Here is a 16,625-nt window from a genome sequence, read left to right on the forward strand (position 1 = left end):
ATGCGTCACGATTCCCCCTGCGGGGGGTGCCATCATGACCTGGGGGATGAGAAGGAAGATCGCGGCGTGAGGATCGGTCTCCTGGAGAGGTGGGATCGAGTCTGCGGCGCCTGGATCTTGTACGTTGTGCTTTAGGCGAAGATGCGTGGGAGACTGGCTTCCATGGTTCCGTCGGGAAGTAGAACGAATACCACTCTGGTATGTCGACGGGCGGGATGTCGAGTTGTTCACAGAAATTCTGGAGATCTTCCGGCGTTCGGAGAAGAGCAGTGCGCCCTCTGTTGGTGGCTGACAGACAGAACGGGAACTTCCATCTGTATGGAATGTTGCGTGCTCGGAGTGTGTCCAGTAGAGGGCGTAGAGTGCGTCTGGTCTGCAGGGTTATCTGGGACAAGTCCTGAAATAGTTTTATGTCGGCACCATTATATAGGATCCGTCCCCTGGTCCTGGCTTTCCTGAGGATCTCCTCTTTCAGGGGAAAGTTTACAATGCAACACACTATGTCCCTGGGGGGTTCAGAATCGCGGGGGGGAGGTCTCAGGGCGCGATGGATTCTTTCCATTTCAATGGGCGCGTCAGCCGGCCTTTCAAGCAAGTCATTAAAGATGGCGCATACCGCCTGTGGCATAGAGGCCTGGTCAATGCCCTCAGGGAGACCCCGCACCCTCACATTGTGCCTGCGGCCCCTGTTGTCCAAATCTTCAATATGTCTGTGCATTTCAAACATTTGGGGCAGGTGTATATCATACGTTTTCTGGACTTGCCTGATTGCTGCCGCTTGCAGCTGCGTGTCTTCCTCTACCTCTCTCATACGGCTACCCATCGTCTGTATATCGGCTTTCAAGTCAGATATGGCAGCCGTCAGGGTATGCTTGATATCCAGGGCAACTGATTGTAGGTCTCTTTGTAAGTCTAAAAGACTTGGGGTTGCCGCTCCGCCATCCCCTGCCGTCATTCCCGCCGATCCGTTAGGCGGGGAGGAGGATGAGGCCTGTGATGCCTGCAAGGCCCGGGAGACCAGCGTCTCCGCGGTGTGTGTCGAGGCCCGAGTCCGGAACATCTCCGGTATGTTGGAGCCGAGTTGGGATCCGGTGTCTGTCACGGATCTAGGGGTCGAGGTGCTCCTGTGTGTTCTGCCCATTTGCAGTTTGGAAGGCAAGGTCCCCAAAATAAGCTTCGAATGTCCTCAGTGTGCTGGAGCTCTTAGATCATGCGGCCATCTCGGGTCCCGTCCAAGCCACGCCCCCCCAGATTTATAGCATTTTTATTACTATTATTTTTTACTAGTAATGCCAGCAAACTGCAATTTTTATCGGGATATTGCGACGGACAGATCGGACACTTTTGACACATTTTTGGGACCATTGCCAAAAAAATGCCCTGATTACTATATATCACTGGCAGGGAAGGGGTTAACACTAGGGGCAATCAAGGGGTTAACTGTGTTCCCTAGGTGTGCTCTAACTGTAGGGGGGATGGGAGTGATTAGGGGAAGAGAGATCGATGTTCATGCATTTTCTGAACACACGATCAGTCTCCTCTCCCCTGAGAGAACCAGGATTTGTATGTTTACACACACAGATCTCGGTTCTCGCTCTGTCACAAGCGATCGCGGGTGCACGGTGGTTATTGCGCTCGCCCCTAGTGGCCAAAAGGCGAAGCGACATAAGGTAATGTCGTTTCGCCCAGCCATGCCATTTTGCCTCAGTAAAACTGAGGCAGCTGGTCGGCAAGTGATTAGTTACACCGGTTCTGTGGCTGATTAAGGTGGTAATTTAACCCACTTGGTGCCTTATCTGCATTAAATTAGCCTCATAACCTGTTTAATATGTGCTTGAGCTTAAAGGGATATGGTGGCAACCCTAGTCACGTGTGCACTTCTGGTGGTCCACTTTCACTGTAATTACTCACAGCAGAAGCCGATCTGTGGGTGCCGGGCACTCAATGTCTGCCGGCACCTGCCAACCGTCAGGCAAAGACACAGACCTGTGAACAAGGTAGATCTCCATTATGACAAGGGGGAAGTAATACATTTTGAGTTTCTTCAAAGGAATCTATAGCAAAAATTCATAACTTCCCATAAAGCAGCACATACAATCCCATATAAACACTGGCTAGGCACTCGGTTAACCCCTTGATCGTACTGGATGTTTATACCTTTCCCAGCCAGTGTCATTAGTACAGTGACAGTGCATATATTTTATCACTGATCACTCTATTAGTGTTACTGGTTTCCAAAAAGTGTCAGTTAGTGCCAGGATGTCCGCTGCAATATGGCAGTCTCGCTATTAGTTGCTGATCGCCGCCAATACTAGTAAGATAAATAAAGAAAAATATCCCATAGTTTGTAGACGCTGTAACTTTTGAGCAAACTAATTATTATACGCTTATTGGAATTTGTTTTACCAAAAATATGTAGCACAATACACATTAGCCACATTTTTTGAAGAAATTTATATTTTTCAATTTTTTTATTGGATATGATTTATAGCAGAAATAAAAATAAAAATAACAATTATATATCAGTGCAATGATTATTAGTGTAGCCCCATCAGCGACTCCCGCCAGTGCCCACCAGTGATGCCCACCAATGCTGCCTTTCAGTGCCCATTAGGGATGACTGTGAGTGCCTCTTCATCAGTACCGTCTATCAGTGCCGCCCATCAGTGTTCATCAGTGCCTATCACTGCCGCCCATCAGTGCAACCTATCAGTTCCGCCTATTAGTGCCCTTTATTGCCACCTATCAATGCCCATAAAGGCTGCTCATCAGTGCCGCCTATCAGTGCCCATCAGTGCCACTGCTGCATATCAGTGCTGCATATTAGTGCCTCCTCATCAGTGCCACCTAATCGGAGCTGCCTCATCATTCCCTGTCAGTGCAGTTTTATCAGCGCACATCAGTGAAGGAGAAAAATGACTTACTTACAAAGATGAAGAAAAATGTATATATTTTTAAAATTTACATTTTTTTTCCATTTGGTTAGCAAAAAAAACAAAAAACTCAGTGGTGATTAAATAAAGTGGGGCAGCGCTGAAAGCTGAACAATGTCCGGCACATTAAGGAGGTAAAAGTGTCCAGTAGGCAAGTGGTTAATATACGTATGCCTCTTTTAAAGTGGAGCTCCACCCTAAAGTGGAACTCGCGCTGATCGGAACCCGCCCCCCCTCCGGTGTCACATTTGACACCTTTGAGGGGGGAGGGGGGTGCAGATACCTGTCTAAAGACAGGTATTTGCAGCCACTTCCGGCCACACGTCTCAGACAAAAGACGGGTTTTTCCAGACTTCCCGTCTGTCCCCCGTTGTGTGCTGGGAACACTCGGCTCCCAGCACACAGCGTGTGAGCCAATTGGCGGGCGCATCGCGACTCGCGCATGCGCCGTAGGGAACCGGGTAGTGAAGCCGGAGCGCTTCACTTCCTGGTTCCCTCACTGAGGATGGTGGGGGGAGCAGCAGAGAGACGAGCGATCGCTCATCCTCTGCTGCGGACGGCGCTGGACTCCAGGACAGGTAAGTGTCCTAATATTAAAAGTCAGCAGCTGCAGTATTTGTAGCTGCTGGCTTTTAATATTTTTTTTTAATGGCACATCCGCTTTAAGCCATTTACACCGTTAACATAATTTTACCACACCCACTGGTCCCCACAGCATGTGTAGCGTACTACTCTCCTTGGGTTGCCCAAAGGTGCCCCAGATATTTCATAGTCCTTGCAATGCCCCTATATATTTAAACAATATGGCCCGGATTCACATACATTGGCACATATTTATGCCGGCGTAGCGTATCTAATATACGCTACGCTGACCCAGCGCAGAGAGGCAAGCACCGAATTCATAAAGCACTTGCCTCCAAATCTGCGCTGGGTTTCTAAGTCGTAAGTTGTCGTAAGCGGAAGTGGGCGTGAGCCATGCTAATGAGGCGTGACCCCATGTAAATGATGGGCCAAGCGCCATCAAGTTACGAATAACGAATGGCGAATGCGCCGTCCCGTGGACACATCCCAGTGCGTATGCTCAGAATCACGTCGGAACGAATGCCTAAGATACTTTGAATCACTGCCTACGACTTGAACGTAACCTACGGCCAGCCCTATTCACGTAGTACTACGTAAACGATGTAAAATACGACGGCTGTTCCCTGGTCCATACCTTTGCATCAGTTGCGCCTCATAGATGGGGAATAACTTTACGCCGGACGTACGACTTACGCAAACCGCGTATATTATGCACCGGGCGCAACTACGTTCGTGAATCGCCGTATTTCCCTCATTTACATATTTGAATCGAAAATCAATGGGAGGACCAAATGCGTTCAGCGTAAATATGCGCCCACGATACGCCGGCGTAGGCAGGTTATGTCGGTCGTAAGAAGCCTATTTTCAGGCGAACACCAGTCCATCACACTACTAGCTTGCTGGGGATCTGGGAACCCCTTTGGCTAACACCATTTGTAAAGAATTTTCCTTTAGAAAAGTGCAAATCCATTCCCATGACTCAGAACTCTGTTTTCTTTTCAGAGCTTGTATGTCAGGTTTTTCAGCAAATAGTTTACATCTATGGTATACCAGGTGTGTCCAGCAAGCTTTAGAATTCAGTAGTAACTAAAATGAACAGCCCACATTGAGCAAATAAAGCAAAATTAGGAAATAAATACAAATCTGTCCTGTAAGAACAATTATTAAAATCTTGAAAAAAGGGGGGAGAGCACTGACAACCATATCATGTCCAAAGGTTCCATCATCCTCTAGATATAGGATTATACATCAAACTTTAAGCTATAACGCACTGGGACATAATATAAAAAAAATACAAAAAATGTCAAAATTGTTAATCTTTATTTTTACACCTAGGGCTCTTTCACACGGGCGGACCGCTCATGGCCTTAGAAGAAAAGAAGGCTGTACGGCCACACTCCTATGCAATTTCTTTATTCAAGCGCCAGATACAAAGGTGATGGGGCGCTTTAATTTTTTTTTCTTATTTATTTTATTTATTTATTTTTACACTGTCTCTTTAATTGTTTATTTTTTGAACACTTTTATTCCTATTGCAAGGAATGTAAACATCCCTTGTAATCGAAAACAACATGACAGGTCCTCTTTATTGAAAGATCTGGGGTCAAAAAGATGCCAGATCTTTCACTTACCTTTAAAAGCTAAACAAAAAAAATGTATTTTGCCTTTAAGAGAAGAGAAGAAAAAAAACATCCCTTAAAGGTCGAAAGGCGGAAGTGACATCAGATGTCGCTCCGTTCCTCCAAGGGCATAGAGCCGAGTGGGGGCTATCTTACCTTCACTTGACTTGCTGCCCAGGCTCCCGACAGATCAGATTGGCTCCGAGCTAACCAACAGGTCTGGTAAGCCCTGAGACGACTGGGAAGTGGTGGTACCTCTTCCGCCACCTCTAAAAGTGATCCCTTGGGGAATCCACCAACCGAACCACATTTATCAGACATAGAATCGCCCACAGTACAAAAAAATACCTGGGTTATGGCAGCTAGCTTCTGCCATAACAGCGGTATTTAAAAACATGGGCGATCGATTTTTTTGTTTTTAATAGGATTTTTTTGGGTTACCAGTAAAAATTGTGCTTGTCAGTAAATTTTCCATGTTTTGTCCATATAAAGTGCTACAGGAGGTTGGCAACACTGGGAACACACAATTTCACATACATGGTATGTTTCATAAATCATATATTGTTTGTTTACTTTATGAGATGATTAACACATATCACATGTTCCCAGGCTTCATTAGGACAATAGAAGGATGAAAAATATGCTTTTTCTATAATCCTTGGTATGACATATTCTATTGCACTATATTTATTTGGATCCGATTCAGAATTGAACTCTTAACCACTTCAATACCGCCACTTTTACCCCCTTTCTGCACAGCCAATTTTCAGCTTCCTGATCCACCCAATTTTACCAATATCATAAATGACTCCCTTAGCACTGTTTTTTTACCAACAATCTTCAAAACTGTCGCTATCTCCCGAGTACCAAAAAACAACAACAACATGATTCTGGACATTTTAACCACTTAAGACCCGGACCATTATGTAGCTAAAGGACCTTGCCCCTTTTTGCGATTCGGCACTGCGTCGCCTTAACTGACAGTTGGGCGGTCTTGCGACGTGGCTCCCAAACAAAATTGGCATCCTTTTTTTTCCCCACAAATAGAGCTTTCTTTTGGTGGTATTTGATCACCTCTGCGGTTTTTATTTTTTGAGCTATAAACAAAAATAGAGCCACAATTTTGAAATAAATGCAATGTTTTTTACTTTTTGTTATAATAAATATCCCCAAAAAATATATAAAAAAAATTTCCCTCAGTTTAGGCTGATACATATTATTCTACCTATTTTTGGTAAAAAAAAAATCGCAATAAGCGTTTAACGATTTTTTAACATTTATAGCGTTTACAAAATAGGGGATAGTTTAATGGCATTTTTATTTATATTTTTTTTTTTTTACTATTAATGGCAGCGATCAGCGATTTTCTTCGTGACTGCGACATTATGGCGGACACATCGGACAATTTGGAAACATTTTTGGGACCATTGTCATTTGCACCACAGCGAAAAGTGCTATAAAAATGCCCTGGTTACTGTGAAAATTACAATTGCAGTTTAGGAGTTAACCACTAGGCTGTAGGGGTTAAGTCTGACCTCATATGTGTTTCTAACTGTAGAGGGGCAGGGCTGGACATGTGACGTCATTGATCGTCTTTCCCTATATCAGGGAACAGACGATCACTGACATTGTCACAGAGAAGAACGGGGAAGGTGTGTTTACACACACCTCTTCCCGTTCTTCAGCTCCTGTGACCGATCGTGGGACACCGGCAGCGATCAGCTACAGAGCTTCGGACCCGGTCGCGGGCGACCCACGGCTGGGCACTTAAAGGGGACGTACCCTTACGTGATTGTGCCCAGCCGTGACATTCTGCCGACGTATATCGGCGTTAGGCGGTCCTTAAGTGGTTAAACAACTTTCGCCCAATATATAATTTAATCGTCCTTGCCAAGATCCTTGAGCTGGTTGTGATAACTCTGTTACAGAACCACCTGACCCTAAACCCATTTGAACCACTCCAATCTGCTTTTTGGCAACTGCACAGCATAGAAACTGCCTTTGTCAAAGTCACCAACAGTCTTCAGTTAGCTTCTGATTCCGGCTCACTAACTATTCTTATTCTACTGGATTTTAGCTCTGTCTTTTATACTGTAGACCACAATCTTTTACTCTCTCACCTTAAAACCATATTTGGAGTCTCAGAATTGGCTCTGAAATGGATTAAATCATATCTCACTGATCGTCTGTAACTTTGTTTCTCTTGGTGGATTCAAGTTTGAAGTTGGTCCAGTCAGGTTCGTTGTTCCTCAGGGCTCAATCTTAGGTCCCTCATTTTTTAGCAGTTATATGTTTCCACTTGGTCAATGGCTTAGCTCTCATGGGCTCAACACTCAGATATACAGTACATCTACATTAAACTCCACCAGATTCTACTTTGGCTGCTTCTCTCCTATCTAACTGTATTTATGATATACAAATTTGGATGGCTCGCAATTTATTTCAATTAAACTATGACAAGACTGAAGTAATGCCTATTGGCACCCCCCATCAATTATGTAGGGCCAGTCCTGGTAGTTTATCAATAGATGGCGCTGTACTTGAGCTTCAGTCTAAATTGAAAAATCTGGGGGTGATATTTGATGCTAGCTTAACCTTTGATCCACATGTACAAAATGTTGTCAGAACATCTTTATTCCACTTGAGAAACATTGCTCCGCTGGGTCCTATGCTATCATAAACTGTTGCTGAAAAGCTCATCCACACATTTGTGTTCTCCCGACTCGACTACTGCAATGCTTTACTCACTGATGTATCTAAATCCACTATTAATCGACTACAATATGTACAAAATTCTGCAGCCATAATCCTGACTAGGTCTGGAACAAGTGACCTTATTACCCCTATCCCTGTCAGGTTTCGCATAGACTCTTCATGGCTTGGTACCCCATTATCTCTCTGAACTTTTATATACTTACTCTTATCCATGCAACCTCTGCTCTTCAAATTCTGGTCTTCTTTGTGTCCCCTCTACTCACCTACAGAGATAGAGCCTTTTTCTGATATGGTCCAAAACTCTGGAATTCACTTCCAAAGAACATGTGAGAGTCATCTTCTGTGAACTCTTCAAATCAAATCTAAAAACTTTTTTTTAGACAAGCTTTTACTTAAAGCGGAGTTCCGGCCACAATTTCACTTTTTAAATGTAAATACCCCTGTAATACACAAACTTAATGTATTCTAGTAAAGTTAGTCTGTAAACTAAGGTTCGTTTTGTAACAGCATTTAGACACTTTATAAAATAGAAATTGACTGGGGCCATCTTAAGTGTGGGCATCATGAAGCCAGACTGTATGACTTCCTGGATTTCAGCCTTGCAGATCTCGCACATGCTCAGTGCTGCACAAGCAGTGTAATAGGTTTCAGATCAGGTTTCAGCACCTGTACTGTCCAAGTCACATGGGGCCAGATCCACGTACAGCGGGCTTAACTTAAATATTGGGATTTAAGTTACACCGCCGCAAAATTTCTACCTAAGTGCCCGATCCACAAAGCACTTACCTAGAAATTTTCAGCGGTGTAACTTAAATCCATCCGGCGCAAGGCGGGCCCAATCTAATGGGGCGAGTCCCATTTAAATTAAGCGCGCTCCCGCGCCAGACGTACTGTGCATGCTCCCGACGCGATTTTCCCGACGTGCTTTGCGCAAAGTTACGTTGCGCCGAGTTTTGTGAATCGCGCCGGGTAAAAAAAGTTGCATCGGAAAAAAAAAGAGATGCGGCGGGAAATTTTTTTTTTTAAAAAAAATTTGACAGCGTCGCGGGAAAGAAGGGTATACTTTTACAAGGTGTACTAACTTTACACTTTGTAAAAGGTACCCTATCTTTGCGTTTGCAAACTAACAACTTACGGAGACTTCACAAAGAGAAACCGCTTCGTGGATCTCCGTAAGTGCTAATTTGCATACCCAAAGCGGAATTTCGACGAGAAATGCCCCCAGCGGCGGCCGAGGTACTGCATCCTAAGATCCGACAGTGTAAAAGTATTACACCTGCCGGATCTTAGGAATATCTATGCGTAACTGATTCTGTGAATCAGCCGCATAGATAGAAACAGGGATACGACGGCGTATCAGTAGATATGCCTGCGTATCCCTGCTGAGGATCTGGCCCCTGATTCTTCGAGACTGGGGAGTGCACAGACTCCTGGAAAGTTACACCCACTACATTCCCAGGAGTCTGTGCGGTGTAGGTTAGGAAGCTTAAGCACCTAGGTGCAGGAAGAGGGAAGATTAACTATTCTGCCTAGCAACAACACTTTGAAGGCATCTAAAAAAAAAAAAAAATTCTTAAAGGACTAATGATTTTTTTTTAAAACTACTGATGTAATGTTATATTTATGGGTGGAACTCCACTTTAACTGTGCCTTTTTCCTTTCATTTATCCTATGTATTTCTTGTGTTTTCTTTGTAAGGTGCTTTGGAAGCTATCTTTAAAGTGATACTAAAGCTTTGTTTTAAAAAAAAAAAAAATAACAAACATGTCATACATACCTCCACTGTGCAGCTTGTTTTTCACAGAGTGGCCCCTGGGCGCTCTCTGCGGGTCTCGCGGCTCCTCTCCACATTGGATAACCCCCTAGGAGAAGCACTCTCCCGAGGGGGTTGCCTTTCGAGCGCACTCCTGAGTCATACCGTATTTTGCGGCGTATAAGACGACTGGGCGTATAAGACGACCCCCTAATTTTCCAGGAAAAATGTTGGTTTTGGGATATACTCACTGTATAAGACTACCCCCTTCTTACTAGTCTTTCTGGAAGCTGAGGGGTGGCCAGAACCGTTGACAGAAACAGGCTTTTTCAAATCTCCCTGTGCCATTACATTACATTCCTCACTGTGCCATTACATTACATGCCCCCACTGTGCCATCACTTGCCCCCACTGTGCCATCACTTGCCCCTCACTGTGCCATCACTTGCCCCTCACTTGCCCCTCACTGTGCCATCACTTGCCCCTCACTGTGCCATTACTTGCCCCTCACTGTGCCATTACTTGCCCCTCACTGTGCCATCACTTGCCCCCTTTCTGTGTCATCACTTGCCCCCTCTCTGTGCCTGAGCTTGCCCCCACTGTGCCTGAACTTGCCCCCCAGTGCAATCACTGCAAACAGTGCCATCACTCACTTTTTTTCTGAATAGACTTCAGGCGGTGCGGTGACAGTCTCCGTGCTGCGAGCGTCAATGATTTAAAAGACACGCCTTCTTCTCAGACTGTCCCATGTTAGGCGGAACACAAAATTTCCCAGCAGCGCCTCTGTTCTGTGCTCCGCCTATCATGGACGTCTTCTCATCTCGTCCGAGGATGAGAAGGCATCTGTGATAGGAGGAACACAGAACAGAGGCTCTGCTGGGAAGATTTGTGTTCCACCTATCACAGAACACTCTGAGGAGAAGGAGCAGCACGGAGACCGTCCCCAGCGTATAAGACGACCCCCGACTTTGGATGCATTTTTTTGCATCCAGGAAGTTGTCTTATACGCCGGAAAATATGGTACACCCGGTGTCCATATCCCGTATCATTGGATTTGATTGACAGCAGCGGGAGCCAATGGCTGCGCTGCTACCAATCTATCCAATTAAAGCCGGGACTCCGTGGAGAAAAGGATGGTGGGGACGCACCCACGGAAATTCGGTGCTCAGGTAAGTAAAATGGCTGGGGGTCCGGGCACTGCAAGGTGTTTTTCACCTTAATGCATAGGATGCATTAAAGGAGTTGTAAAGAAAAAAATTTTTTCACCTTAATGCAATCTATGCATTAAGGTGAAAAAACATCTGATGACGCCTCCCCCCCCCCTCGAGCCCCCGTTTTACTTACCTGACCCCTCGAAAGTCCCATGCTCGGTCCCGAGATCCTCTTCCCCGCTCAGCCTGGCCGCTGATTGGCTAGGGCTGATGGATTGAGCGCTGCTGTCAATCACATCCAGTGACGCGCCGAGGGGCGGGGCCGAGTGATACAGTGATCGACTATGGCCGCTCACTGTATCACGGGAGCGCGCCCGCAAGTACTCACCACCATGCGAGCGCTCTCGCATGACTGTGGTGAGTTCTTGCGGGGAGGACCAGAGACAGCCGCCGAGGGACCCCAGAAGACAGGATTCGGGGCCACTCTGTGAAAAACGAACTGCACAGTGGAGGTAAGTATAACATGTTTGTTATTTTAAAGCAAAAACATTTTTTTCTATAGTAACCCTTTAAGGTGAAAAAACACGAATGTTTACAGCTCCTTTAAAGGTGCTATATAAAATAATGTTTATTATTATTATAACTCTACCGAAAAAGACTGGAAACCTATTTGTCAATCAGATACTTTTTTCTTTTGTACTATTGCAACCTTTAGCAAAGTAAGGGTTGAAAAGAATTAACAGGAAGTTATTTTTCTTCAGGGCGTTTACAAATTATATACAATGGTACAGTTGGGCTCAATACTATGTAAGAGGCATTTCTGGAGAAGGCAGAAACTTTTCGATTCGTGTAACTCAGTTTATTGTCAGATGAGGCTTACCAGTAAATGAAGATAAGGATATCAGAACAAAAACAACAAAACCTTTTTTGTATCTCATTTACAGGCACCTGATCAACCAAAGAATATACAATATTGGTAAGTACAAATTACGACCAAGACCTCAATTGTCTCATTGATTTCTGGCTCTGGAACCCCAGTCCTGTTAGTTCCCAGGCACTGGATGCTATTTAATTTGATAAAATACCAGATTTTTGTTTTTTCATCATTTGTTGCATTTCAGTATTATTTATCTCCTGCAACCTCTTTCAAACATTTCCTGCCTACATGCACTAGCTCCAGCATTGGTTGCTTGTAGTCTACTCTCTACCAAGGGTGCATGTGACATAGTGACAATGCAGAACTACAGTTGGCATATACCGGTAGTTGTCACCCTTTAGCAGAAAGTGCCTTAACAAGGACTTTCATGGCAGGATCTTACTTTCATGAAAGCTGCAGATGAAAAATGTTGGTATTATACTAACATGTTAAAGCATATACAATTTTTATGATTGGGTTTCAAACTATTTAATCCTTAAAACTTAAAGCCTAGTTAAAGTAAACTGTATTTAATAAAAATTTGGTCTCTTATTTTAGTTTTGTTGATTTGGTGACAAGATAAAATAATTTGATACTTCCATTGATTAATACAGTTATGATAAATGCAATTCTTCTTTTGGAGGGACAGCCCCCCCTTTGGAGAAGCAATATGTGTCTTTTGGTGCAGACAAAGTTAGTCCTTGGCATTGAGAATACTTTCTTTCCTACAATGGAACTAAACTATCTGATTCCTATCCTGACCACTCCACAACACTGCCCACTATAATCCACTATACTGCCCACCAAACTGCACTACACTGCCCACCAAACTGCACTACACTGCCCACCAAACTCCACTACACTGCCCACCAAACTCCTCTACACTGCCCAACAAACTCCTCTACACTGCCCACCAAACTCCACTACACTACCGACCAAACCTCTCTACATTGCCCACCAAACTCCTCTACACTGCCTACCAAACTCCTCTACACTGCCCACTAAACTCCTCTACACTACCCACTTCACTACCCACCAAACTTCTCTACACTGCCCACCAAACTCCTCTACACTGCCCACCAAACTTCTCTACACTGCCCACCAAACTTCTCTACACTGCCCACTAAACTCTTCTACACTGCCTACCACACTGCCCACTAAACTCCTCTACACTGCCCACCACATTGCCCACTAAACTCCTCTACACTGCCCACCAAACTCCTCTACACTGCCCACTTCACTGCCCACCAAACTCTTCTACGCTGCCCACCACACTGCCCACCAAACTCCTCTACACTGCCCACTAAACTCCTCTACACTGCCCACCACACTGCCCACTAAACGCCTCTACACTGCCCACTAAACTCCTCTACACTGGCCACCACACTCCTCTACACTGCAAACCAAACTCCTCTACACTGCCCACCAAACTCCTCTACACTGCCCACCAAACTCCTCTACACTGCCCACCAAACTCCTCTACACTGCCCATCAAACTCCTCTACACTTCCCACCAAACTCCTCTACACTGCCCTCCACACTGCCCACCAAACTACTCTACACTGCCCACTAAACTCCTCTACACTACCCACTAAACTCCTCTATAGGGATGAGCCGAACACCCCCCTGTTCGGTTCGCACCAGAACTTGCGAACACACCAAACGTTCGTGTGAACTTTAGAACCCTGTTAAAGTCTATGGGACTCGAACATTTGAAATCTAAAGTGCTAATTGTATAGGCTAATATGCAAGTTATTGTCCTAAAAAGGGTTTGGGGACCCGGGTCCTGTCCCAGGGGACATGTATCAATGCAAAAAAAAGTTTTAAAACTGCATTTTTTTCGGGAGCAGTGAATTTAATAATGCTAAAAGTGAAACAATAAAAGTGAAATATTACTTTAAATTTTGTACCTAGGGGGGGTGTAAGGCCCCCTTCAGATGGACAGCAGTTTTGCCGCAATTAAAAGCATGTACATTTTCAGTGAAATTCAAATCTCTGGGCACTGTGATTAGCTGCATTTGTACATTGCGATTACGTGCGGTTAAAGGCGGCCGCGTTTAGCTGCGGTAGTCATTTCCATAGTATCCCTTTTTATTTTTTTTGATTATGATGTGCTTCCTGTTGTTATTTTTTTTTTCTCACGCTGCTATCCGCAGTTGACACAAAAGACTGCGATTACCTGCGGTTATGTGCATATAGCTGCGCTAAATCGCACCTGGACGTATTCAATTAAATTTTTTCTATTCACACCAAACCGCATGCAACGAAGTCGCAGCTAAACGTTATGTGTGAATGGGGCCATAGGAAAGCATTGTGTGCTTTTAGCTGCGGTAGAAAACTAGAAAATCCGCAGCTAAAAGCACCATTCTATCCGTCCGTCCGTGTAAAAGGGACCTAAAGTTAGCATGTGAAATAGCGCATGTTTCCAGTACATAGAACTATCCCTGCACAAAGTATCATTTCTGAAAGGAAAATAGGTCTTTTAAAACCGGACTTGCGGCTATAATGAATTGTCGGCTCTGGCAATTCAAAGAGAATTCATTCATAAAAAAAAAAAAAAAATACCTAGGGTTCCCCCCAAATATCCATTCCAGTACCCCACTACCACTACACTGCCCACCCCACTTACACTACATTACACTGCCCACCCCACTTACACTACACTGCCCACCCCACTACACTACACACCCCATTTACACTACACTGCCCACCCCACTTACACTACACACCCCACTTACACTACATTACACTGCCCACCACACTGCACATCCCACTTACACTACACTGCCCACCCCACTGCCCACCCCACTGCACTACAATGCCCACCCCACTGCACTACATTACACTTCCCACCCCACTTACACTACACTGCCCACCCCAAACTACACTGCCCACCCCACTTACACTACACTGCCTACTCCACTACACTACACACCCCACTTACACTACACTGCCCACCCCACTGCACTACAATGCCCACCCCACTGCACTACAATGCCCACCCCATTACACTGCCCACCCCACTTACACTACACTGCCCACCCAACTTACACTACACTGCCCATCCCACTGCACTGCCCACCCCACTGCACTACAATGCCCACCCCACTGCAGTACATTACACTTCCCACCCCACTTACACTACACTGCCCACCCCAAACTACACTGTCTACCCCACTTATACTACACTGCCTACCCCACTACACTATACTTACCTGGCGGGGGAGACACCATGATCATGAAGGCGGTTCTCCCAGGGCGAGGCACAGCTATTGCACACTCTAGGCTGTGCTGATCGTGGTTGTCTTCCCTGCCGCTTCTCGGCCTTTTGGCTAGGACTGGGTGTGGTATCTGTCCTCATCAGTTGTCAGCGGAGCGCTGAAGCACCTCCTACATGGGGAGGGTGGATGCAATCCAATGACGTCATTGCACCTGGAAGGATGGTTTCAGCAGGGACTACGCTGTGCTGCCCGACAGAATACTGGGGGCCGGCCCATGGTTGAGTCTGAGCCATCTGGAAGGGTGCTCCTGGTGAGGATGGGTACTGCGCTTGGTCTTGGTCTTTTTGCCGAGTTCTAGTCTGGCCTTCTGGCTGGCTGGTGTAAGTGCTATCCCTGTCAGCGATCCGGTTGGAGGAGCTGGTAATGCCCTGTGGTAAGACGGGGTAGAACCATGCAAATCCGCTGGGTTGACGGAGGGTCTGGAGGGGCTAGTATTGGTGGAGGCTGCTAACTGGAGCGGCAGTTCTCCCCAAGAAAACCTTGAAGGGCTCTCTAGCTGACGGGGGTGGAGGGCTGCACTGGCCAGTCGGGGGGTCGGATATGGAACGAAAAAGCCTATGGTGCATGTGCCCCTGGAGTGGCAGTCCAGGGGTATCTGAAGATCACTGTGTGTGAGGGACACATTGATTGAAGGATACCACGGTCACTGCACCAGATACACGCTTTTTTTAGCACCTGCCTCCTGGGCCGGGCCTTTTGGCTAGGACCGGAGGAATTTTTTATTCCTGGCCGGAGGGCCTGGTCATTGTTTCACCACAATGGCCACTTCTTTCACTCTCCTCTCCACTATCCCTTCCCCCACTTTATTTTATTTAAGCCTGTGTTTGTCACTTTTTTGTCTTTTTTTGTTGTGCACGTTTTGTCACTGTGTGATTAGTAGGGTGCGGGTCCTCGGGCCAGCCCTGAACGTCTTGGGAGTGGGTGGACATGGCCTTCTGGCTTAGTTCGCCTGCTCTCATGGGGTCTCCCTTCGGGGGAGCCCCACCTAGTACTGGGAGGGTTCTGTTTCGGCAGTCCCTCCGAGGAAGTTGGGTCCGTGTCGGCTTCGGTTGCTCGGACCACAGTACCTCAGTCCCCGTCTGGAGCCTAACGCCCCGGGGGATCAGGGTTATGGGTCCCTCTTCACAGGAGGACCACTTGACGTTGCACCCGTCTGCACGTTTTTGTGAACACTCTTTATGTGTGTGCACATTTTTTCTGCACCGGGTGGAGTTTTTTTTGGGTGTGTTCACACGCCATAGGCTTTTCAAAAAAAAAAAAAAAAAAAAACTGTTAAAATTCATACCAAACAAAATAAAAAAAAATGTAAAACCAATAAAAAAAAATAACACCCCTGCGCATATCTTTACAATCTTAAAAAAACGTGCAAACAAATATGTATTTAAAAAAAAATACGTGCTGCGGCCAGAATCTGCAAGTGTACCACCCACTTCTGCATAAGTATTAAATAAACCAAATGGATTCAGTGCTGCAGCATAAAACAACTGTGCATTTATGAATTTACAACTTAGTGATAAAACAATAAAAAAATAAAAATAAAAGATATAAGATATAAAGAAACAAAATAAAATTATGGTGCAGCACTGAATCAATTTGGTTTATTTAAAAGAAAAAAAAAAAGTTTGAGATCCCTGGGGAAGTCAAAACCAGACCGCTTATCCCAGCATGCAGTCTG

At 45.5% G+C, this 16,625-nt stretch overlaps 1 protein-coding gene and 1 non-coding gene across 2 annotated transcripts in view; both read left to right on the top strand.

Moving 5' to 3' along the window:
* Positions 1-11,641: 11,641 nt before the first annotated feature.
* LOC120936213 overlaps positions 11,642-16,625 on the top strand; it is an 81,830-nt gene continuing 76,846 nt past the window's right edge. The window contains exon 1 of the mRNA XM_040348403.1: positions 11,642-11,729. The gene's annotated coding sequence lies outside the window, so the exon portion shown is untranslated. The remainder of the gene's footprint in view (positions 11,730-16,625) is intronic.
* LOC120938477 lies at positions 14,877-15,035 on the top strand. The gene has a single exon (XR_005749076.1). It is a non-coding gene; the product is annotated as a U1 spliceosomal RNA (small nuclear RNA).

The sequence above is a fragment of the Rana temporaria genome, chromosome 4, assembly GCF_905171775.1.
Source record: "Rana temporaria chromosome 4, aRanTem1.1, whole genome shotgun sequence".
Classification (NCBI taxonomy): Eukaryota; Metazoa; Chordata; class Amphibia; order Anura; family Ranidae; genus Rana; species Rana temporaria.